Below are 19,918 nucleotides of genomic sequence, written 5' to 3' on the forward strand. Positions count from 1 at the left end.
ATGGAGAAGAGAGGGAGAAAGGTGTGTAGGGAGAAACGTGGGAAGCCAACAAAGCAATTGACAGTGGAATGTTTTAATTAATGGTCAACATGGTCAAACGATTGGGTCAAGTTGACATTGTACTATTTTAAAAAATATGGAGGTGAGATTGAACCCAACAAAACTTGAGGATATGGAGTGCGTTTATGTGAAAATTTTGAAGGTTAACCTGTGATAACTTTCACAACCTCTCATTTCCTAACTTGCTTATAGATATATTCTTTTAGAAATCTCATTTGCTATATCCTCAAAACAAACCAGCATATTGAGATGGGCTTTAATGTAATGGGTTTGGGCTCGATTTATTTGACCTGTAAGTGGGCCTTCATGAAACTCTAGCCCAAATTAGCCCTAAATCACTACAAGTTATATGGAGTTGGGAGAACAAACCTTTTTATTTGAGCTTTGTCCAGTGTCTAATTATATAAGATTTTCAAAAGTGTCAAATGAAATCTTCGATAAGATTGTCTTTAATAAGATAATAATTGCATATAAAAAAAATATTCTTTGAAGTGAAATCACCATAAAAAAGGGATAATTATTTCAAGGTTCCACATAGTAATAATTGACAACATCCTAAAGTTCCACTAATTACACAAATTATTCTGAGTCCCAAGACTTTTAGATGTAATTAATTTTTTATGCACATCTAAGGGTCTTAACACTGTAGAATAATCTATGTAATTGATGGGGTAGAGTATGATGTGAGACTTTGAAATAAGGGAAAATTTCATTAATGCCGCTTGGATGTGACATAATTTCAAATGAGACCTGAAAAATTCTAAAAATTCACTGTAGGGTTAGATGATTGAAATGAAATAAACTTCTTAGTTAAATAATTAAAATACCCTTCAATTATAAGTAACATTACATAACAAGCCAAGTTATAGTTTTTACAAGCAATATTATTAGAATAATAAGCCAAGTTATGATTTTTATAAGTAACATTATTATAATAAATAATGAAGCTATGGTTTTACAAATAATATTAGTAAAATAACAAGTCAAATTATAATTTTTATTATTAATATTATGAGAATAACAAGAAATTTTGCTTATTCCAATAACATTAGTTGTTAAACCTGTAATTTGACTTACTATTTAACTAATGTTGCTTATAAGAATCATAAGTTGATTTGTTATTTTAGTAATGTTAATTTTAATTGAAGGGCATTTTGATTGTTTAATCAACTTGAGTAATAAATAATAATAATTGCTGCATATATAGCCATCATTGTTCACCTTGAAGTCATAAGTCAAAAAATCAGCTCATAGATAGAGCTGGGAATAAAAGTCAAGTTTGGCGAGCTACCTATTTAAACTCATTTTTATTAAAATTTGATCTTAAAAAATTAGTTATTTTTAGATAAATTAAGTTTCAAAGCCCAACCTTTATAAATCAAAAAAGAAGCTCAGGCTTAAGCTTGGGTGGCTCGTCAAGCTTAGCTCTCTCTCTGTTTACTTTTATTGCATTTTTTTCCTCTAAATGCATTGTCCGCTCTCTACTGGAAAAAAAAAAAAAAAGAAGAAGCTAAGTCACTCACTGGACTCTCATTCTCCTTATCCAACCACACCGCCTCTTCAACCCACGAAGGCACCTCATCTCATATACAATACGAGATCTGCAAATTCAGACTTCCCCTTGAGAGTAGGTCCACACAGAGATTTTCAATTCGAGGAGTATGATTCAAGCGAACCTCTCAACTTCTACTCAATAACCTTTCAATCTCTGCCATTTGTCAGTCAACAAAGCTATCATCTTTCATCTTCCCCTTTAACTGATTCACTAGCTCCAGCTTCAAAATATTTGTCACCTTGGAATCTTGCTTTTTTCCCAAAATGATTGCTGCCTTATAATTTCGATAAGTAATGATGCTTTTTTGCAATTTCGTCCTTAATTGATAACAGCAATCATCTGTTAAGCTATTTTAAGTGCTCATCCTCTGTGAATTAAAAGTATTTTAGCTAAATGATATTAACTCTACTGCCATCTCTATTTAAATACTATAAGACATGTTTAATTGAATCATACCTTTAATAAGTTAGTTAACTGTCTTTAAATTACACTCTTTTCATGTTTATTCTTATATAATAGGGTATCTCCATTAAAAAATCTTATCAATTATACTCATAATTAAGAGTCTTTTTTAAACAATCTAATTAATTGCATATTAAAAGACTTAAAATATCTTTTATTTTTAACATAAAACTTTATAAAAATGTTATATAATATAAAAGGGGAGAGAGAGTATAATTTCAGCTAGTTAATCGCCTTTTAATGCTATATGCATAACCTTGAATAACCTTTAAATGGTGATGGTGCAAACCAAGATCCAATTTAGAGAGATTACATCATTTTTTACTGTCACAGTTATGTTCCAAAAAATATCTCGGGCTTGGTGCGTCTAATATGCTGGACAAACATTAATTTCAGATTCTTTTCATTAATTATATTACGTCTTGAAATACTTAAAATACTTAAAATATTTTATATTTTTTAATATGATTTTTTAAGAGAGAGAATATATATATATATATGCATATAGAATTTGCCAACTTAATAATATATGCGCGCGCGTAAATAAATGGAAAGGCAAAATAACGATTTTATTTAACACAAACTAAAGTCTTTTAATTATTAAAGTTGTCTTTTAATAAAATAAAAAAAAGTAAACTAAAGTCTTTGATTGTTCGAATTTTTTAATGAAAGGATGCATGACAAACGCAAGGACAAGAATTGTTTAATCACGGATTTGGATTCAATACCTATAGCAATCACAAGCATCCAATACCTGCCTACACATGTCACCATCTTATGCTTTCAAGCACATCAATGATTCTAAGAAGTATTGTACAGCCACGTGCGTGAAACTCCTTATCCTCCTCTCTTAAATAACAATCTTGAAAATTAGAGTCAATGATGAACAGAGCATCCATGAAGACTCAGTCCATTTTAATAAAATTTAATCACTACTGTCACTTCTCCTACCCATAGTTGCTCAGCCCACACCATGTGACCTTTGACTTTGGTTTGACACGACTTAGAGTTTTCATCACCGGCATCCACAATCTGTGTCCACTGGGAAATGCATTTCTCCCCGCCGCCACTTTTCATAAGCGTCGAGAGCTCTTCATTGCCAGTAAGGCAATCTCGTCGTCCCACAAGGGGTTATTCAACTGACTCAACGGCAAAGTGAAACATTAGCACTTCTACAATAGGTAGGAAACTTCACCGGGTAAGCGAAGTAGTGAAATCCCAAAGCTGCCCGTCTTCTAGGATAAGCTTCACATTCGGCACCTGCACCATATTGCTGGAGTTGCAAATATAGGTGCCTAATATTTCAGGCGAGAAATAAGGCAAATAATGACAACATGATGCTGATTAAGAGAGGAGGATTCAGTGTTTCTCAAATATGGCCATTCAAAACTTAAAATCATTGATTTGCTTGAAAACATCGAATGGTGACACGTGTGGACAGGTATTGGATGCCTGTAAGTGCTACAGTTATTGAATCCAAATTCGTTTAATTACATCTCATATAATTGATTTCCCATTGCAAGTAATTATATTACGTCTCATATAGTTCAATTCTCTTTCAACAATGATCGCACTCGCTCTCTGTGACACACGTGTGTGTTTTTTTTTTTTCATCCACGCACACATTACCAGAATCAGGCCTGGGGTTTAACTACATCTCATATAATTGATTCCCCATTGCAAGTAATTATATTACGTCTCATATAATCCGATTCTCTTTCAACAATGATCGCACTCGCTCTCTGCGACACATACACTGCGCGTGTGTGTGTGTGTGTGTGTTTTTTTTTCCATCCATGCACACATTCCCAGAATCAGGCCTGGGGAGAGAGAGTGAAGAGGGAGAAGGAGAGCTCAAGCTGATATATCTGGAAATTGAAGAAGATGGAGGCTAATGCATCAAGCAAGTGGCGTTTCCAGGCCAACCAAGATCTGATCAAAGCGTCTTCCCGAACCGTACGAAAAATTGTCATCGCTCTAGAGGAAAGTGTAGGCAAAGAAGATAAAAGGCCTGCCATCCCTCTCGCCCAAGGAGATCCTTCTGTGTTCCCCTACTTCCGAACCTCCGTCGCAGCGGAAGACGTCGTTGTCAATGCCATTAGGTCTGGGAATTACAATAGCTATTGCCCAGGCCTCCAAGGTCTTCCTCTTGCGAGAAGGTAATGGAGTTTTCCATGACCTTTTCTGTGTATTTTTTCCTCTTCCATTCTATAAATTTCTGGTAACCTAATTACCAAAGGTTGAAGTGCATTGAAACATAAAGCCTGAAGAACGGTGGTCACTTATTATTTTTTTCAAGTTGAGGCAACAGAGACGCAAATATATTTATTTACGAACGGAGACAGACCAAACTCCATAGGTATCTTGCCTTGGTGCGAGAGAATTGTTGGTTCAAATTCTGTGCCACTGTTTTTTTTTTAATTTATACTTTACTATGTCATGAATCATGATTGATCAAATTCAAATATATTGAATCTAACTAACAGTCATATTCTTTTGCCCTATTTTATAAGACATTTTTTTTGTTTTTTTCCCCCTTGAATTTGAGCGACCAAAATTAACCCTCGAAACCTGGAAAAACAAGATCTCACATCCTTCTTAGATACGTTTGAGATTCGAAAACATAGCATGCCTATGCTATGGAATTTGTTTGACGAATATTTCTTCAGTAATCAACCTCCCACGATTTTCTTTTTTTGGCCGACAACCTCCCACGACTTTCGGTTCTTTCGATTAATTGGAAGTTGTTTTGCATCTTTTGACTATGAACATTACATAGTCCCTTTTCTTTTCCTAATGGCCGACAGAAGTTCCGCCCTTTAATTTTAAATTTTTGTTGGCCCAACTTTTTCTTGCAACGTTATAGTAGAGATCTTCAGGTAACATTCCCATCTTCCAAAAGCCTAAGTCGATGATTGCACATAACTTATGTTTAAGTTTTACCCAAACCAACAAAAAAAAAAAAAAAAAGTTCGTGCTTGAAACTCCAACAAATTAACAAGAACGATACAGGGCAGTGGCAGAAGACCTCTCGCGAGATCTACCATACAAGCTATCACCAGATGATGTGTTTCTCATGTCTGGATGCACGCAAGCCACTGAACGCTTTCTAGCAGTGCTAGCTCGCCCTAGTGCCAACATTTTGCTTCCAAGACCTGGCTTCCCTTCCTTCGAAGCTCAAGCTCTGTTTTACCTTGGAATTTCGCCTATTTGATCTTTTACCAGACAAGGGTTGTGAGGTTGATCTTGAAGCCGTTGAAGCTCTTGCAGATCACAATGCTGTGGCTATGGTCATCATAAACCCTGGCAATCCATGCGGAAATGTTTACCCTCGCCAGCATTCGATGAAGGTATTACTCGGATTCATCGCCTTTTCATTTTTAAAATGGATATGGAAAAATGGTCTAATTGTCTGTACAACATCACAATTAGGGAAAATCGCTTTCACGATCAATTAAGAATATTTATTCCAAAAAAAAAAGACTAAATAATTTTGAATTTGTTCTACAAGATCAAGATCAAAGGATTTAAATGTAATTAAAGTTTATTATAAAAAAACAATACTACCCCTCACACATACATACCATAGTAGCAGTTTAATCTGTTAGTAACCAAGGGTTATTGATTCATGCCCCTCTAGCCATCGGCAATGACAATGGTAGGAGTTTATATATATATATATATATATACATACACATATATTATATCAACTTTGTTTTGACAAATCATTACTTGTCAAAAGTTTAACTAAATATATCATTTTAAATGATTACTTATAAATATTTATAAATGATTTACTTATTAAATTATTAAAAGGGATTGTTAAAAGCATTAATATGCACAAAGTTTTATTAAATTTTTTTATTACTAAAAGTTTATTTGTCAAAAGATTAAATGTGAACATATTATTTTAATAAAATTTACTTGTGAAATTATTAAAAAAAATTATTGAAGAATATTTAACATGCACAGGCTGTTTTATAAGAATAAAATGTACTTGTCAAATGTTTATCGAACTTGTCATTTCCATTACAATGAACTTGTTACTTTTACTAATGTTTACTTGCACATCGAACAAAGTTAACAAATTTCTTAGAAAATTGACAACTTAATTTTACTAAAACAAGTAAATGACGTATATATCATCTTGACAAGTGCACTTTATGTTATAAAAGTTACATCAGGTCAATGCCATTAGGTCTGGGGATTACAATAGCTATTGCCCAGGTCTCCAAGGTCTTCCTCCCGCGAGAAAGTAACGGAGTTTTCCATGTGACCTTTTCTGCATTCCATTCTATAAATTTCTGGTAACCTTAATTACCAAAGGTTGAAGTGCACTGAAAAAAGCTCGAAGAATGGTGATCACTTAATATTTTTAAGTTGAGGTAATGAGACGCAAATATTCTATTAATTTACGAACGGAGACAGACCAAACTCCAAAGGTCTCTTGCCTTGGTGCAAGAGTTACTGGTTCAAATTCTGTGCCACTTTATTTTTTTAGCGAGAATTACTGTAAAATTTCACTGGGAATATGAAAGTACGAGAAAGTCTCGTAAAATGCTCGAGCCTGAGAGTCCCAAGTCCTTTTCAATTACGAAAATGCCCGTTTCCCCTTTCTCTATGTTCGCGGATCTGGTTTCCGTGGTCAGCAAACACATGCTCATCACTAGAAAAACAGCGGGATCATTCAAAGTTAAAGGAAATGGTCCAAAGGTTTTATTGGAATGTAATTGTATATTGAGATAAAATAAAAATTGATAAATTTTTTTATAAAATATTTATTATGTTAACAGTATTGATTTAATTAAATAATTTAATTTAATATTATAAGTTTTAAATTAATTATCTAAATATATTTTGAATAATTTAAATTCAATATCAAATTTTATTTTAGATTTAAAGTTTTTATCTTATTTAATTTTATATTATGAAAATAAAAAATATTAAAAATTTAATATTGAATTATCTTGTCCAAAATACATCTAAAAATCAATTATAAAAATTATAATATAAATTAAACCATTCAAAATCTCAGATTATATTTATGAAAAAATTATAAATTTTATTTTTATAAAATAGAAAATTAAAATTAAAATTAAAAAATTTTAAACCATTCAAATTTTTAATCTGTATAGCTCAGATGTTTCCTGATGAGCACCTCGGTGCTTAGCAGCCGAAACCAGATCCGTATCTCGCATGCTTTCTTCAATTTTCTCTTTTCCCTCTCACTCTCCTCTCCCTCTCGGTTCTCCCTACATTCCGAAACAAAACACAAGGCAACCATTTCAAATTCATCAAGCTTTGCTTTCCTCCGGCAAATGAAAATTCAACAAAGTATCCGCATATGTCACTATAACTCTCGAATCATCTTCTCCAAGGTCCACCGGACCTGGACCCATCACAATGGTTGGTTCGAGTGTTTATCCTTTGGGTGGATCAACCTGCTTCACCCCGAAAGAATCGATACGATGCTGCTTAACTACACGCACAAAGACGAGGATTGGATGAAGACCTGAAGGACACCTTGAGCCTTAGCCGGAAGTCAGTGTCGACACAGCGTCACTGAATATAGCAGGTAGTGAATTGAACCAGCGGTGAGTCGTGAGAGTGACAATAGGACCATATTGGTCATGAAGATTGTGAAGAATGGGTTCAAGTTGGAAGAAATATTTCTCAGAAAAAGTAAAGAGCCGATGATGGGAAAGTATGGAGGACCAAGAGTGAGAAGGAAAGAGGAGATGGAAGAAAACTCTATGAGAAAGAAATCAGAGAAACGGAGATGATGATTACATGGACATTTTGTAATAAATATAAAGATATTTTACGCTAAGGGATCATAAGACTTTAAGTATCCCTCCTTTAAAAATTAAATAATTTTACTGAATTTTATTTTAATAAAATAATTTTTTATTTTTAAATAATATTATTTTTAATATTTACCTTCATTTAATAAGTGTATTACTCTAAAATAAATAAAATGATTCATTTAATAGAGATATTAAAAAAAAAGACAATAATTACACTTTAAAATATTAAAAATATTTTATATTTTTAAATATATAATATTTTAAAAATACTTTATAATTTTAAATGGAGGAATTATATTTTAACATTTTGTAGAACTTCCTGTATTTTAATTTTTTTGTAGGATTTCACATAAATAGACAGATTCTCGTGCATTGCACGGGTGAATTTAATAAATTTAAAACTATTATCATGAATATCATTAATACCAACACATTTGAAATTATAAATTTTTTGGAGTTCTCCTGTTCAATTATTTTCCTTCTTTTTAGATATTTAGTTTTACACATCTTATCTTTATTTCTCGAGCCTATAATGAATTACAGAAAGAGTTTGAAAAGGTCAAATCTTTGATGATTCCATCATACGTGATGAGTTGCCAAAACTTCTGGATATTCCACATCTAAATTGAATTGTTTCTAGTTAAAGAATCTCTTTCTATGCCAAGGAATGCAGGTTGTCTTAGTAATTTACATTTTATGTGAAATTAGGAAATATTTCTTTATTTAATCTATTTTTTATAAGTATAAATATAAATCTATAGGAATCCGTATCTATTGCATCTTGAAATAAAATTGAGTTATTGATTAACCCATAGAAATATGATGTTTCACTATGTCTATAATAAAATATTTCAAATGAAAGCCATAATATGAATTGCTTTATATCAAGTCAAGTTTAAAACTGAATCTTCATGTAATCTTCATGTAATAATGTTTTCCTTTCATCCTTGCTCATAATCATTTTGCTCAAGCTTTGGAATAGAAAACACGAGAAAATATGAGTCACAGATCTAGAGCAACTTATAACGTCCTCAAATCCATATACCTACTATTGCTGTATGACAATCAATGACTTATGGGTGATGAGTAAATTTATTTTCTTGTGTTCACTATCCCACGAGTTTATCTAATGATTTAGTATATCTAATTTTCACTCGAGATAAGCTGCAAAAAGAAAAAAAATCCTTGTCCATGGAATAATGTTGTAATCAATTTAGTATATTTAATTTTTTAAAATTATCATTTCCATGACTACAAAAGGATCTTTCAGCTATGAGAAAACCAATGTACTGCCCATTCTACTTCATATGGATGTGGTTAATGCTTGACATTTTGATCTCATATTAACATGGATGAATTCTAATCAGTTGCTGGTAGCCTGGCCACGCAATTTGAAAGTAACATAAGATCTACTTGTAAGTAGCATCAATCTAAAAATTCTGGTCAATTGCTTGACTCTCTCGCCAAGTTTAATACTTTAAAGATTGCTCCATGCCTTGATCCTATTTGTTACAAAAAATATAGTTAGAATAGAGTTTAAGTTCTTGTATAAATTAATCACTTGATGAAGAAGAACGGACCAAAAAAAGGATAAAAAGAAAAAGAAAACTCAAATTTACTATCAATAAAGTAGATAAGATAATATTGCATAAATTGAATCATGAAAAATAAAAAAAAGAATTGAGTCATTACAATTTTTTCAATTTCAAACAATTTCAAATCTTTAGCCTTTCTTTTAATATCATTTGACCATATAATTGGGTCCGTTGTCTTCAGGCAAGAAATCTTGTTTTCGTTATTTCTCTCCCAGCCACTTTTTTGCCTTGTTGCACTCATTGATGATCTGAAAACAACAAAATCATATTACTTAAAACATGGGTTTATGAACAGACTCACTGTAATATCTAATGGCTTGTGTGTTATTTTATCAATTCTTTATCTTGGAGGAGACAGGAATCTACAGACATGATCAAGAATGCACTTCAACAGAGTTCTTGTAGCTCATTCTCTTGCTTCTTCATCTTTATATCGATTCTCAATTGGATCCACAGGCTACAAGATTAAAATATATATTATGATAGTGATAAAAATGCACTAGTGTAGCAAGACAAGTAGCATCATTGGACGAAAAATCCCTGATATCAATTGCTTCAATTCTTAATTGACAACATAAAAAGGTGAAGTAAAGTAAGATGTAATTAGGAGAAACAATACAACTACCTGAATAACTAATGCATAGGATTGCGTAGTCACCAAAAAGTTCTTATCTGGAGGAACTTTCTTACGCTAAAACCGGTCATATATTTGAACTGCAATGGTGTTGTCAAACTTCTCTCTCGGTGGAAACAAGTTCATATCAACTATAGTTCTTCCTTGATTTTGACTGACAACACTTACACCCATTATCTTCACCCAGCTCTGTTCCAAATATATGCCTAATGCAAACCTCAATCTCTAAATTCATTTGTTACTGAAAAAATACATAAGGTGCAGCATCCAAAATAAGTTTGACTTTCATAGGAAAGACACAACCACAAGGTGACTAAAAGGGGTTGCAATGAGTAGATCCATACAAATTTAGTCATAACCTACCAGAGACCTCATGTTAAAATGAGTATATAATAAGTTACATATTAGAAGGGCAAATGAAAATGCAATCATACAGTCCAATCAGGTAAAGTAATTATTTGACATCATTTAAAGCTTTAATTTGGTTGCCAATTAATCTCATTCACTACTACCAGCATTCATGAAGTTCTCGACTTTAGCTGCCAATTAATCTCATTCACTGCTATCTCTGCAAGAATCCCATCCAAGAGTTAGTTCATAGACAACTCAATATTCAAATTGCAAGTATGAGAACAGCTTTCTTTTCCACAAAACTGTTAGAAAGATTCAAATTTTTTTCTACCCTCCAAATGATGAATCAGTGTTGTATAAAATAAATGGAAGAGTGGTATACCTTGCCATTGTTCGAAACTTGAGCTTGAGGGAGAGATTTGCAATGTCTAGGTTTTCCAATCTCTCTCAGTATTCTTTGATTCTTTGCTCTCCGAATTGATCATAGAGAGACATTTTCTGAGTTTGGGCAGTTTGAGTTCAACCATTCTTATTGTGACTAGATTTCACTGAAGCAGTCATTCTTACCCAGATCATCATTACCTAAGACGAATGACATAGGGAAGAGCGGCCACAAAAGGAAAAAGCTATAAATCATTCTATTTTAGATGAAAACATCTGTGATATATAAAATGTTCGTGTGGAAAACTATGACTCACCATTCTTGTTGGCCATCTCACAAATTCTATTGCGGGCGACCAAATTTTTTTTTCAACTCAAGAATATAGTCATTGAATGCATGATAGGTAGGACTATCCTCAAATAAACAGTTGAGACGATTATCACTACACAAAAATGATCTTAAAAAATTAAGAAAGGTCATATATATATATATTATATATATATTGTTAATAAACAAAAACCTAAACAAAGCAAAAGGTGTGTCCTTTAGGATGGAGGAGAATTTCCAGCAAAGAAAGCCATCCTTAACTTCCTTCTCGAGGAGACCAACATAAGTGATAAGTCTAGCGACATCTAAGAGGAATGAGTTAATAAGAGGTAATTAGCAGGAGGACAATAGATAACCTCTTCAAATTTAAAATGGAGGGAAAAACAAAGGGGACCAAATAGAGGTACATGAAATAAAGTTGTAATTTTAAGAAAGTGATAAAGGATGAATGGATAATAAAATGCTTGGCGTCCACAATACTTTGATAAGTGGATACGAAGGCAAACTGTGATGAATATGAATAAGGATCACAGGAAGGAAGCCCGGCCTCCACATATGAAAACTTTTGAATCACTAGGCAATAACTGAAGGGATTATTGGAATAAGCATTGGGAACAGGGGAAGACGTGAATGATGTTGCAGAAACTGTTGAAGTTAATACACCCATTTGAAATGAGAAACGGCATTTATGAGAATGCGAAAGATAAATGGGGAAGATAGAATACTTGGTAGAAGAATAAATCCAATAAACCGCATAAGAGAATTGAAATTCTACCAAAGTAAGTTGGCCAATGGGATTGAATATATGCTGACCAATCAGAGATCAGCTACACGATTTGTTAATATATATTGATCTCCCTTTCTTTTTAATTTACACTTTACTTTATCATGAATCATGGTTGAGCAAATCCATTGAATCTAACTAACAGTCATACTCGTTGGGCCGAAACACAAAAAATAAACAAACAGTCATGCTTTTTTTAATATATAAAAAAATTAAGGGTCATACTCTTTGGCCTATTCGTGAGATATTTTGAACAGTGAGTTGTTGTTGATTTTTAACGAACCAGCTCATTATATAATTAAGACCTTATTGCTTTTCAATCGTTTAAATCTAATTTTTTGATTTAAATATACATCTTTTCATCAGTGTGGTTTTAAATAAAAATTATTTTTAAAAAAATTAACAGTAAAGAAATTGTTTTTATTTTAATTTTTTATTTATTAAAATAATTTTTAAAAAAATAAAAGTAAAAAGCTGCAACTTTGAACATCTAAATTAAATTTGCTGCTTAGAAAAAGTGGCCAAAATAATTAACTAATTCCAACCTCCCCATGGTGAAAAAAAGAAAAATATATATGTACATAGTAGCGGTATCCTCCTTCTCCTCCTTTTCTTTTCCCTTGAATATGAGGGACACAAATTAACCCTCAAAGCCTGGGAAAACAAGATCTCCATCCTTAGATACCTTTGAGATCCTTTTTAATTGTATTTGAACTATTTGTCAATTTATCCAAAAAAAAAAAGGATACGTTTGAGATTCAAAAACATAGCATGCCTATACTATGCAATTTATTTAACGAATATTTCTTCAGTAACCAACCTCTCAAGATTTTCTTTTTTCGGCCGACAACCTCCCAATATTTTCGTTTCTTTTGATTGATTGGAAATTCTTTTGTTTCTTTTGACTTTGAACGTTGCATAGCCCTGGCTGGAAAAATCACTACAAGTCTCCTCTGAGGATTTTAATTGCCAAGTGATCTCATGAAACTCTTAAGTTTCACATTCTATTATAACTTGACAAGGGAAAATGATAGCCTGAGTATAAGTTTAATATTAAGTTGTTGTTATTATTATTATTATTATTATTTATTATTTGTCAAGTTATAATTGCACAGGATTTAGAACTTGACAATGATTTGTATATTTAATAAGACTTTAAGATAATTAAAATCTTTGTATGAGACTTCTCAATCATTGGCCCTTTTCTTTTCTCAAGTGGTTGAAAGTTCCTCCCTTAAATTTTTGTTGGGCCAACTTTTTATCAAGCAAAGCTATGGTGCAGATTTACAGGCAGTATTTCCATCTTCCTGAAGCCTAATACGATGATTGCACAAAACTCATGCTTAAGTTTTGCCCCAAACTGAAACTTGTGATTTTACCCCAAAAAAAATAAAAAAATAAACTTGTGAGTAAAGCTCCAATAAATTATAAAAACGATATGGGGCAGTACCAGAAGACCTCCCACAAGATCTGCCATACAAGCTATCACCAGAGGACGCGTTTCTTCTAGATGCAAGCAAGCCAGTGAACACATTATAGCGGTGCTAGCTTGCCCTAATGCCAACGTTTTGCTTTCAAGGCCTAGCTTCCCTACCTACGAAGCTCAAGCTTTATTTTACCGTTTGGAGTTTTGCACTTTTCCCAATTTGATCTTTTACCAGACAAGGGTTGGGAGGTTGATCTTGAAGTTGTTGAAGCCCTCGCAAATCACAATACTGTAGCTATGGTCATCATAAACCTGACAATCCTTACGGAAATGTTTACACTGACCAAAATTTGATGAAGGCAATACTCGATTTCATAGTCTTCTCATTCTTAAAATGGATAAGGAGAAGTGGTCAAATTATTGTATAACATAACAAATAATAATTTGCAGATTACATGTGGCAGATTCTTAATTTGACTAATCTCATTTAAATCAAACCAATTGTTTTTTAATTTTAACAGTCTCAATCCGTTTGCTAAGACTTGAGATCGGTCTCAAGAGTCAAGAACCATATATACACATGCAAGCATCACCCAAATCAATATATTATTAGCCAATACATTGCTTAATTCTCGCTAAGCCCTGCTTAACTGGGGTCATATTATTCAAGTCACGCTTATATTTACTTCTGCCTTGTGTTTTGTGCCATATTCGAGACAACATCATGGAGCAAAACGGATTCTAAATTTTAATGTAAATGTCTATGTATGTTCATTTACTCTTTATCATTCATTAGGTGGCAGAGACTGCTAGAAAGTTGGGGATTATGATAATTTCTGATGAAGCTTATGCTCGCCTCAACTTTAGGGCAAATCCTTTTGTTCCAATAGGAACTTTTGCATCAGTTGCTCCTGTCATCACACTTGGATCTATATCCAAGAGATGGCTCATTCCTGGTTAGAGGCTCATTTGGCTTGTTAGAAATGATCCTCAAGGCATCCTAGCAAAATTTGGGTACTGTCTTTCTCTATGGGCAACTTAATTTTAGTTGCGTGGCTTGGAAAAACACCTCAGTAGCCATAATGGTTGAGCTATACTAATTTTGTTTTCTTCTTTGAGCTGAATTCGTTTGTATTTTTAGGTGGTTGAAAGTTTAAAATCTTATCGAGTCATGACATCTGATGCTGTCACTTTTCTTTAGGTTTGTGACTTGCTAGCTTGTATCATATCTTTTCTTTGTTTTACATCTCACGAGTGATAAATCTTTATTTCATATTATGAGTGTTAACTGGTCTTAACCAAGTTTAACTAAGTATACATTAATGGTTTAACGACATGACAAATCACTACACAACACTGGTGTGTATCTGTTTTCCATTCCTTGATTCTCCGTCTCCTTTGTTTAGTTTTACCGTGTTTTATTTCTTGATGTTATGGGAATGACAGTTCCATCTACATTTCGTGTCAAATAAATAGGGAGCGTTCCTGAAATGGTTGAAAGATAAAGGATGAATTCTTTTCTAAGATTTTCAAGAATCTTAAGAGTCACTGTTGACATATGCTATGACAAAATCAAAGAGATAACTTACTTGATCTGCCCATACAACCCTGAGGGATCAATGTTTATGCTCGTACGTGCCTACTAGCTACTTTGTGCTGCTCCCTTATAATTTAATCTATTTCCTTCTCAAGTCACTAGATTTGAAAAACTTGTTCATGATATTGGATTTCGTAGACTCAAAGACATCAATTAATGCTATCAAGAGGGGAGTTAATATGTGCTTTACTCTTTTTCCCTTGTTTAAGTTTTTTTTTTCCATTGGTTTTCCTAATAAAGTTTTTAATGAGGCAGTATTGAATAGCATATAAATGAATGATGTACTCTTTCTTTGACTAAGTTTTTTTCCCACAAGATTTTTCCTAATTGAAATTTTTAATAAGGCACATTCTTATATAATGAATATTCAAGGGGGTATTATGAATATTAAAAGGACAATGAATGTTCATCTTCATCACTTCTTCATCTTCATCTTCTTCCATGAAACTCCCACCATCACGAAAGTTGATTGCCCTCCCATGAAACTCCCACCATCATGAGAGTTGATTATCCTTTATTTACTTTTATCATTTATGTAACCCTTGACGTGTAAAATCATGTCTATAAATAGGGCATGTAATTTGTATGAATGGCACAATCAATAATCCATAAAAAATTATCTCATTCTCTTGTCTCTACTTTTTCTTCCAATATATTTATTTTTTTAGTTGCTTAATTTTATAAAAATTACTTCATACTTGCTTAATTTAAAAATATAATATTTTTTTAGAGTTAGATACTAAAAAAAATTTTGTGTTTTAACGTGCAATTAATGTTTTCTTCAAAAAATGGCTACAATAAACAAATTATTTTAAAGTGTGAAACACCCTATTAAATAAAAAAAATGTGAAAAGATAGTATTAATTTAAAAATATTCTATTAAAATTGCCATACATTTTTAAGGGCAAGTACTTATTTTAAAGTAAAATATCCTATTAAATAAAAATAATATTGAAAAATATTATTAGCTTGAAGATTGTTAACTAATTTGTTAAGGGTTATATTTGGTTAAAAAATACTTTGTTTTTAATGGAGAGAGAGTACATTCTTTTGGATATATATTGGTTTTTATTTATTTGAAAAACACATATTAATTATTATAAAAATGAGCATTTGCATTAGAAAAATGATAATAAAATCTCTTCAAATTATATAAATGACAAGTTGATCTTTGAAAATACTAAATTCACTGAAGTCTTTAGGGATCTCTTTGTCAATAAATTTAAATTAAAAATATCATTTTACCCATATTGAGAAGTTGTGATTTCTTGTTTATTTTTGTAATTTTTTAAACAAAAGTTATGAATGGAGTTTGTTATTTTAAAAATTTATTTTTTAATAATATAAATTATACTTGACAAATTATGATTTCTTGTTTAATTCTTGTGATTCACAAATGAAAGTTGCTATTCTTTAAGTAAAAATTGTGATTATGGCTTATTTTTCAATAACAAAAATTATGCTTTATAAATTATGATTTTGTTCAGCTTTTGTGATTTACAGAATAAAAGTTGTAATTAGAGTTTGTTATTTTCAGTAAAGATAAAATAATTTTTCATTTTAAATTTATTGATCTAGAGGTCCCTAGAGACTTTATTAAAATTATGACATTTTGAGGGCCAAGTTGTTATTATCTAATTTAGAGGATTATTTTCAATTTTCCTTTGCATTAATATAGAATTTTTTATTTAATTTGCTTAAAATATTAATTAGATTATTTTGTATATGGAAAATATTTTTAAAATTTATATCTTGTATATTGATTTAATTTCTTTATAAAATTTGAATATTTATCCTTTTCGCTCCAAATCATCAATATGTAGTGGTGTATAATTTTACATGATTTATTATTGGAAAAAACGTAGGTATTAACTTTACGTATTTAATGAATTTTGTCAATAAAATAAGAATAATTGGGTTTTAAATTAAAAAAATAAAAAATATTAATGATAAGAAACATTTACTCTATCTGTTTAAAATATAAGGCATTTTTTGAAGAGTTGAATATTAAAAAATGTAATGTATTTTTAATCTTTTGAGGTGTAATTATTGTCTTTTTTTTTAAATATTCACATTGCTAGTGATTTTATATTTAATATAGGGTGTTTAATAGGAGTAAATATAAAAAGATAGGGTTAGTTTGAAAGTAGGTAACTACTTTATTAGAAATAAAATTCAGTTAAAAATACCTTATATTTTTTAACGAAGAGAGTATAGATTAAGTGATGAGTTGAAAATTATATGATTTTTTTCCAAAACAATTGTATATATAAGCTTAAATATTTTATTTTATTTTATTTTATTATTTGATTTTTTAAGTTATGCAAAAATTAAATGAATGATATATATTGATTTTTTTAAAAAAATGCCCCCTTTAATTCAAAGGCTAGTTCTATCCTTGAGGAGTGCTTCTAGGTTACCTATTAATAAGGTTGTCATACTAAAATAGTATGATTTTTGATCTATAAAATAAATCCTTATCAACTTAAATTGAACCTTTATCTGTCATGAACTTAGCACTTGTTGCTTTTAGAATGGTCCCGAGAATCACATGTTTATAGACAATGATAGTTATCCACCTAATTTCATGTCATGAAATTGTTAAGTAATCATTTTTTTTTATCAATAAATTTCTCAGACATTCAACAATCAATTTTTCACAAATTTTATAACAAAAAATTTTTTTCTACCATTATTTAGGACAATTAAAAATATCATTTTTAATTTTAAGAGAGCATAAATTTTTTTAAAATCCAAACATCTTCAAAGTTAAATCAAGCGAAACAAAATATGAAAATATCTGAACTTTTTTTGTAATTTTTTTCTAAGTCCAGGGGTGTATTTGCCCCCAATTTCTTTGCAGCCGCCCATATTCATACAATCAATCATTTGACAACAACCCCATAATTCATACCAAGAATAACGCTATTGATTAGTGATTATAAAAAAAATTGTTTTAAGCTTTACTTTTTAATTCTTATCAATAAAATTATGAAAAAAAAGATTTCAATCATTTCTTTGTTTTGGTAAAAAAAAAACAGTTAACATGTAATATTTAGAAACATATATAAAAACATAGAGACAATTAGATTGGCGAGCATGTTAATGCTAATTCTGATTGACCGCAAGCAGAAATCGAAAATTCAAACACGAATCTCAATTTATAAAATTATCCTTTCTAAATTATTCCACTTAGTATTTTAAAAATAAGATCAAATTAAATAAAAAAGGTGAATGGGTTATGACTTTTATGATCCAACCATTAAATTAAAGTGCTCGAACGCTCGAACTAGCAACATAGTAATTAAATGCATTTAAAGATAAAGTGTTTAAGTGGTTTTGTTTCTTTTCCTTTGTTTAAACTGTTCTAATATTTTTTTTTTTCAAGTTTGTGTGTTAGTATATTTTGTTTAGGTTTTGAGTGGCTTTATTTTATTGGCTTGTGTGTGTAGTGTTTTTTTTAATGATTAATAAAATTGACTTGTATTTTGATAAAAATATATATTTTTAAAAAATATTGGCAAAAATAAAATTAGTTATCAAAGTGTGATATACTCTTTACATTAAAATAAGACATTTTTTGAGAAATTAAATGTTAAAAAATATAAGATATTTTTAATTTTTTAAAATGTAATTTTTATTTTTTAAAAGTATTTTTTATTAATATAATTTTATATTTATTGTAGGAAATTTAATAGATAAAAAATAAAAAAGATAAAATTAATTTAAAAATAAATAATTATTTTATTAAGAAATAAAATTTAATTAAAAATATTTTATATTTTTAATAGAGAGAGTAAATATTTTTAACTTCCTTCACATTAAAGTAAATATATGAAATTTATGTCAAGCGATATAACTTTATCACACAATCAATTTAAAGTCTCTAATTGGTAAAAAAAAAAATATCTGCCTTCCCTCTGTCCTTGAAAGCTAACGTTGAAATGACTCAAAATTGACAAGGGGAAAATGAGAGAGCTGGACTATATTGGAAGGGGATGAGGAAAGAAAAAAAGGAGGGATCCATCTCCTGTAGCGTCGGCACGCACTGACAAGGTCCGAAGTTACTTTTTTTTTTCCCCCCTCTTCACGACACGCCATCTGTGTTCTTGTCTTTTCCTTGTGCAAAGTCTGCACTGCCAGGGCCAATGTTACTCTTCTGCTCGTAACTTTGTCCTATACTACCACGTTCTTTTTTCTTCAATTATTGCTTTCAGACTCAGCTGAACATGTCATACGAGATAAGATCGGCTCCATCGTTTCTGCCGCCCGCCGCATTAGCAACTGGCAGCGGCGCTCGCTGGAACGGATGAAGGTGATGGGGAGCAAAGAGGACAATGTAAATCGAAGATCAGATTTTTTTTCGTCTCAGTAACAAAATCCATTTTGTCCCATAAATAAGAGTATTACCTGTTTACCTCCATTTTTCTATTTTTTTGTTCACTCTTTCAGCCCTCGTTTTCTTCTCTCTTTTTCAAAAACTAGTGCCTGTTACTAGAAAATCGGATGGTAAAGTTGGAAGAGTGCCGAGCGTCGGAGACCTTTACCCCGTAAAAGCATGACACTTATTTTTTTTCTTTGGGGCCAAAGTAAAAGCATGGCACTTGAAAATACCCATTTGGATAACAATGATAAGAAGGCTCAAAGCCTCAAACGCATCCGTATCTTTTCCAGAGGTTAATACAGATACGGTTCCTGCAGGCAGTCAAATTAATCCATCCTTCCTTCGAGGAGGAAGGAAATTGGAAGATAAAATTTTTAAAAATAAAAAAACCAATTATTTTGGAAGGAGATTAAAAGAGAAATTTTTAAAAATATAAAAAAATTACTATTTTTAAATTTTTTTACTAATAGAGTTGGGTTTAGCAAAATCAGTTAATCCCTTAAAACAGGATAATTAACATTTAATTTTTTATTGGAAGAAATGTTTATGTTTAG

At 31.1% G+C, this 19,918-nt stretch overlaps 1 pseudogene; it reads left to right on the plus strand.

Moving 5' to 3' along the window:
• The first annotated feature begins 3,827 nt into the window (after window positions 1-3,827).
• On the plus strand, window positions 3,828-14,584 carry LOC129313250 (S-alkyl-thiohydroximate lyase SUR1-like; annotated as a pseudogene).
• The last annotated feature ends 5,334 nt before the right edge of the window (window positions 14,585-19,918 follow it).

The sequence above is a fragment of the Prosopis cineraria genome, unplaced genomic scaffold, assembly GCF_029017545.1.
Source record: "Prosopis cineraria cultivar Desert tree isolate PC_DT_omini unplaced genomic scaffold, ASM2901754v1 PC6, whole genome shotgun sequence".
NCBI lineage: Eukaryota > Viridiplantae > Streptophyta > Magnoliopsida > Fabales > Fabaceae > Prosopis > Prosopis cineraria.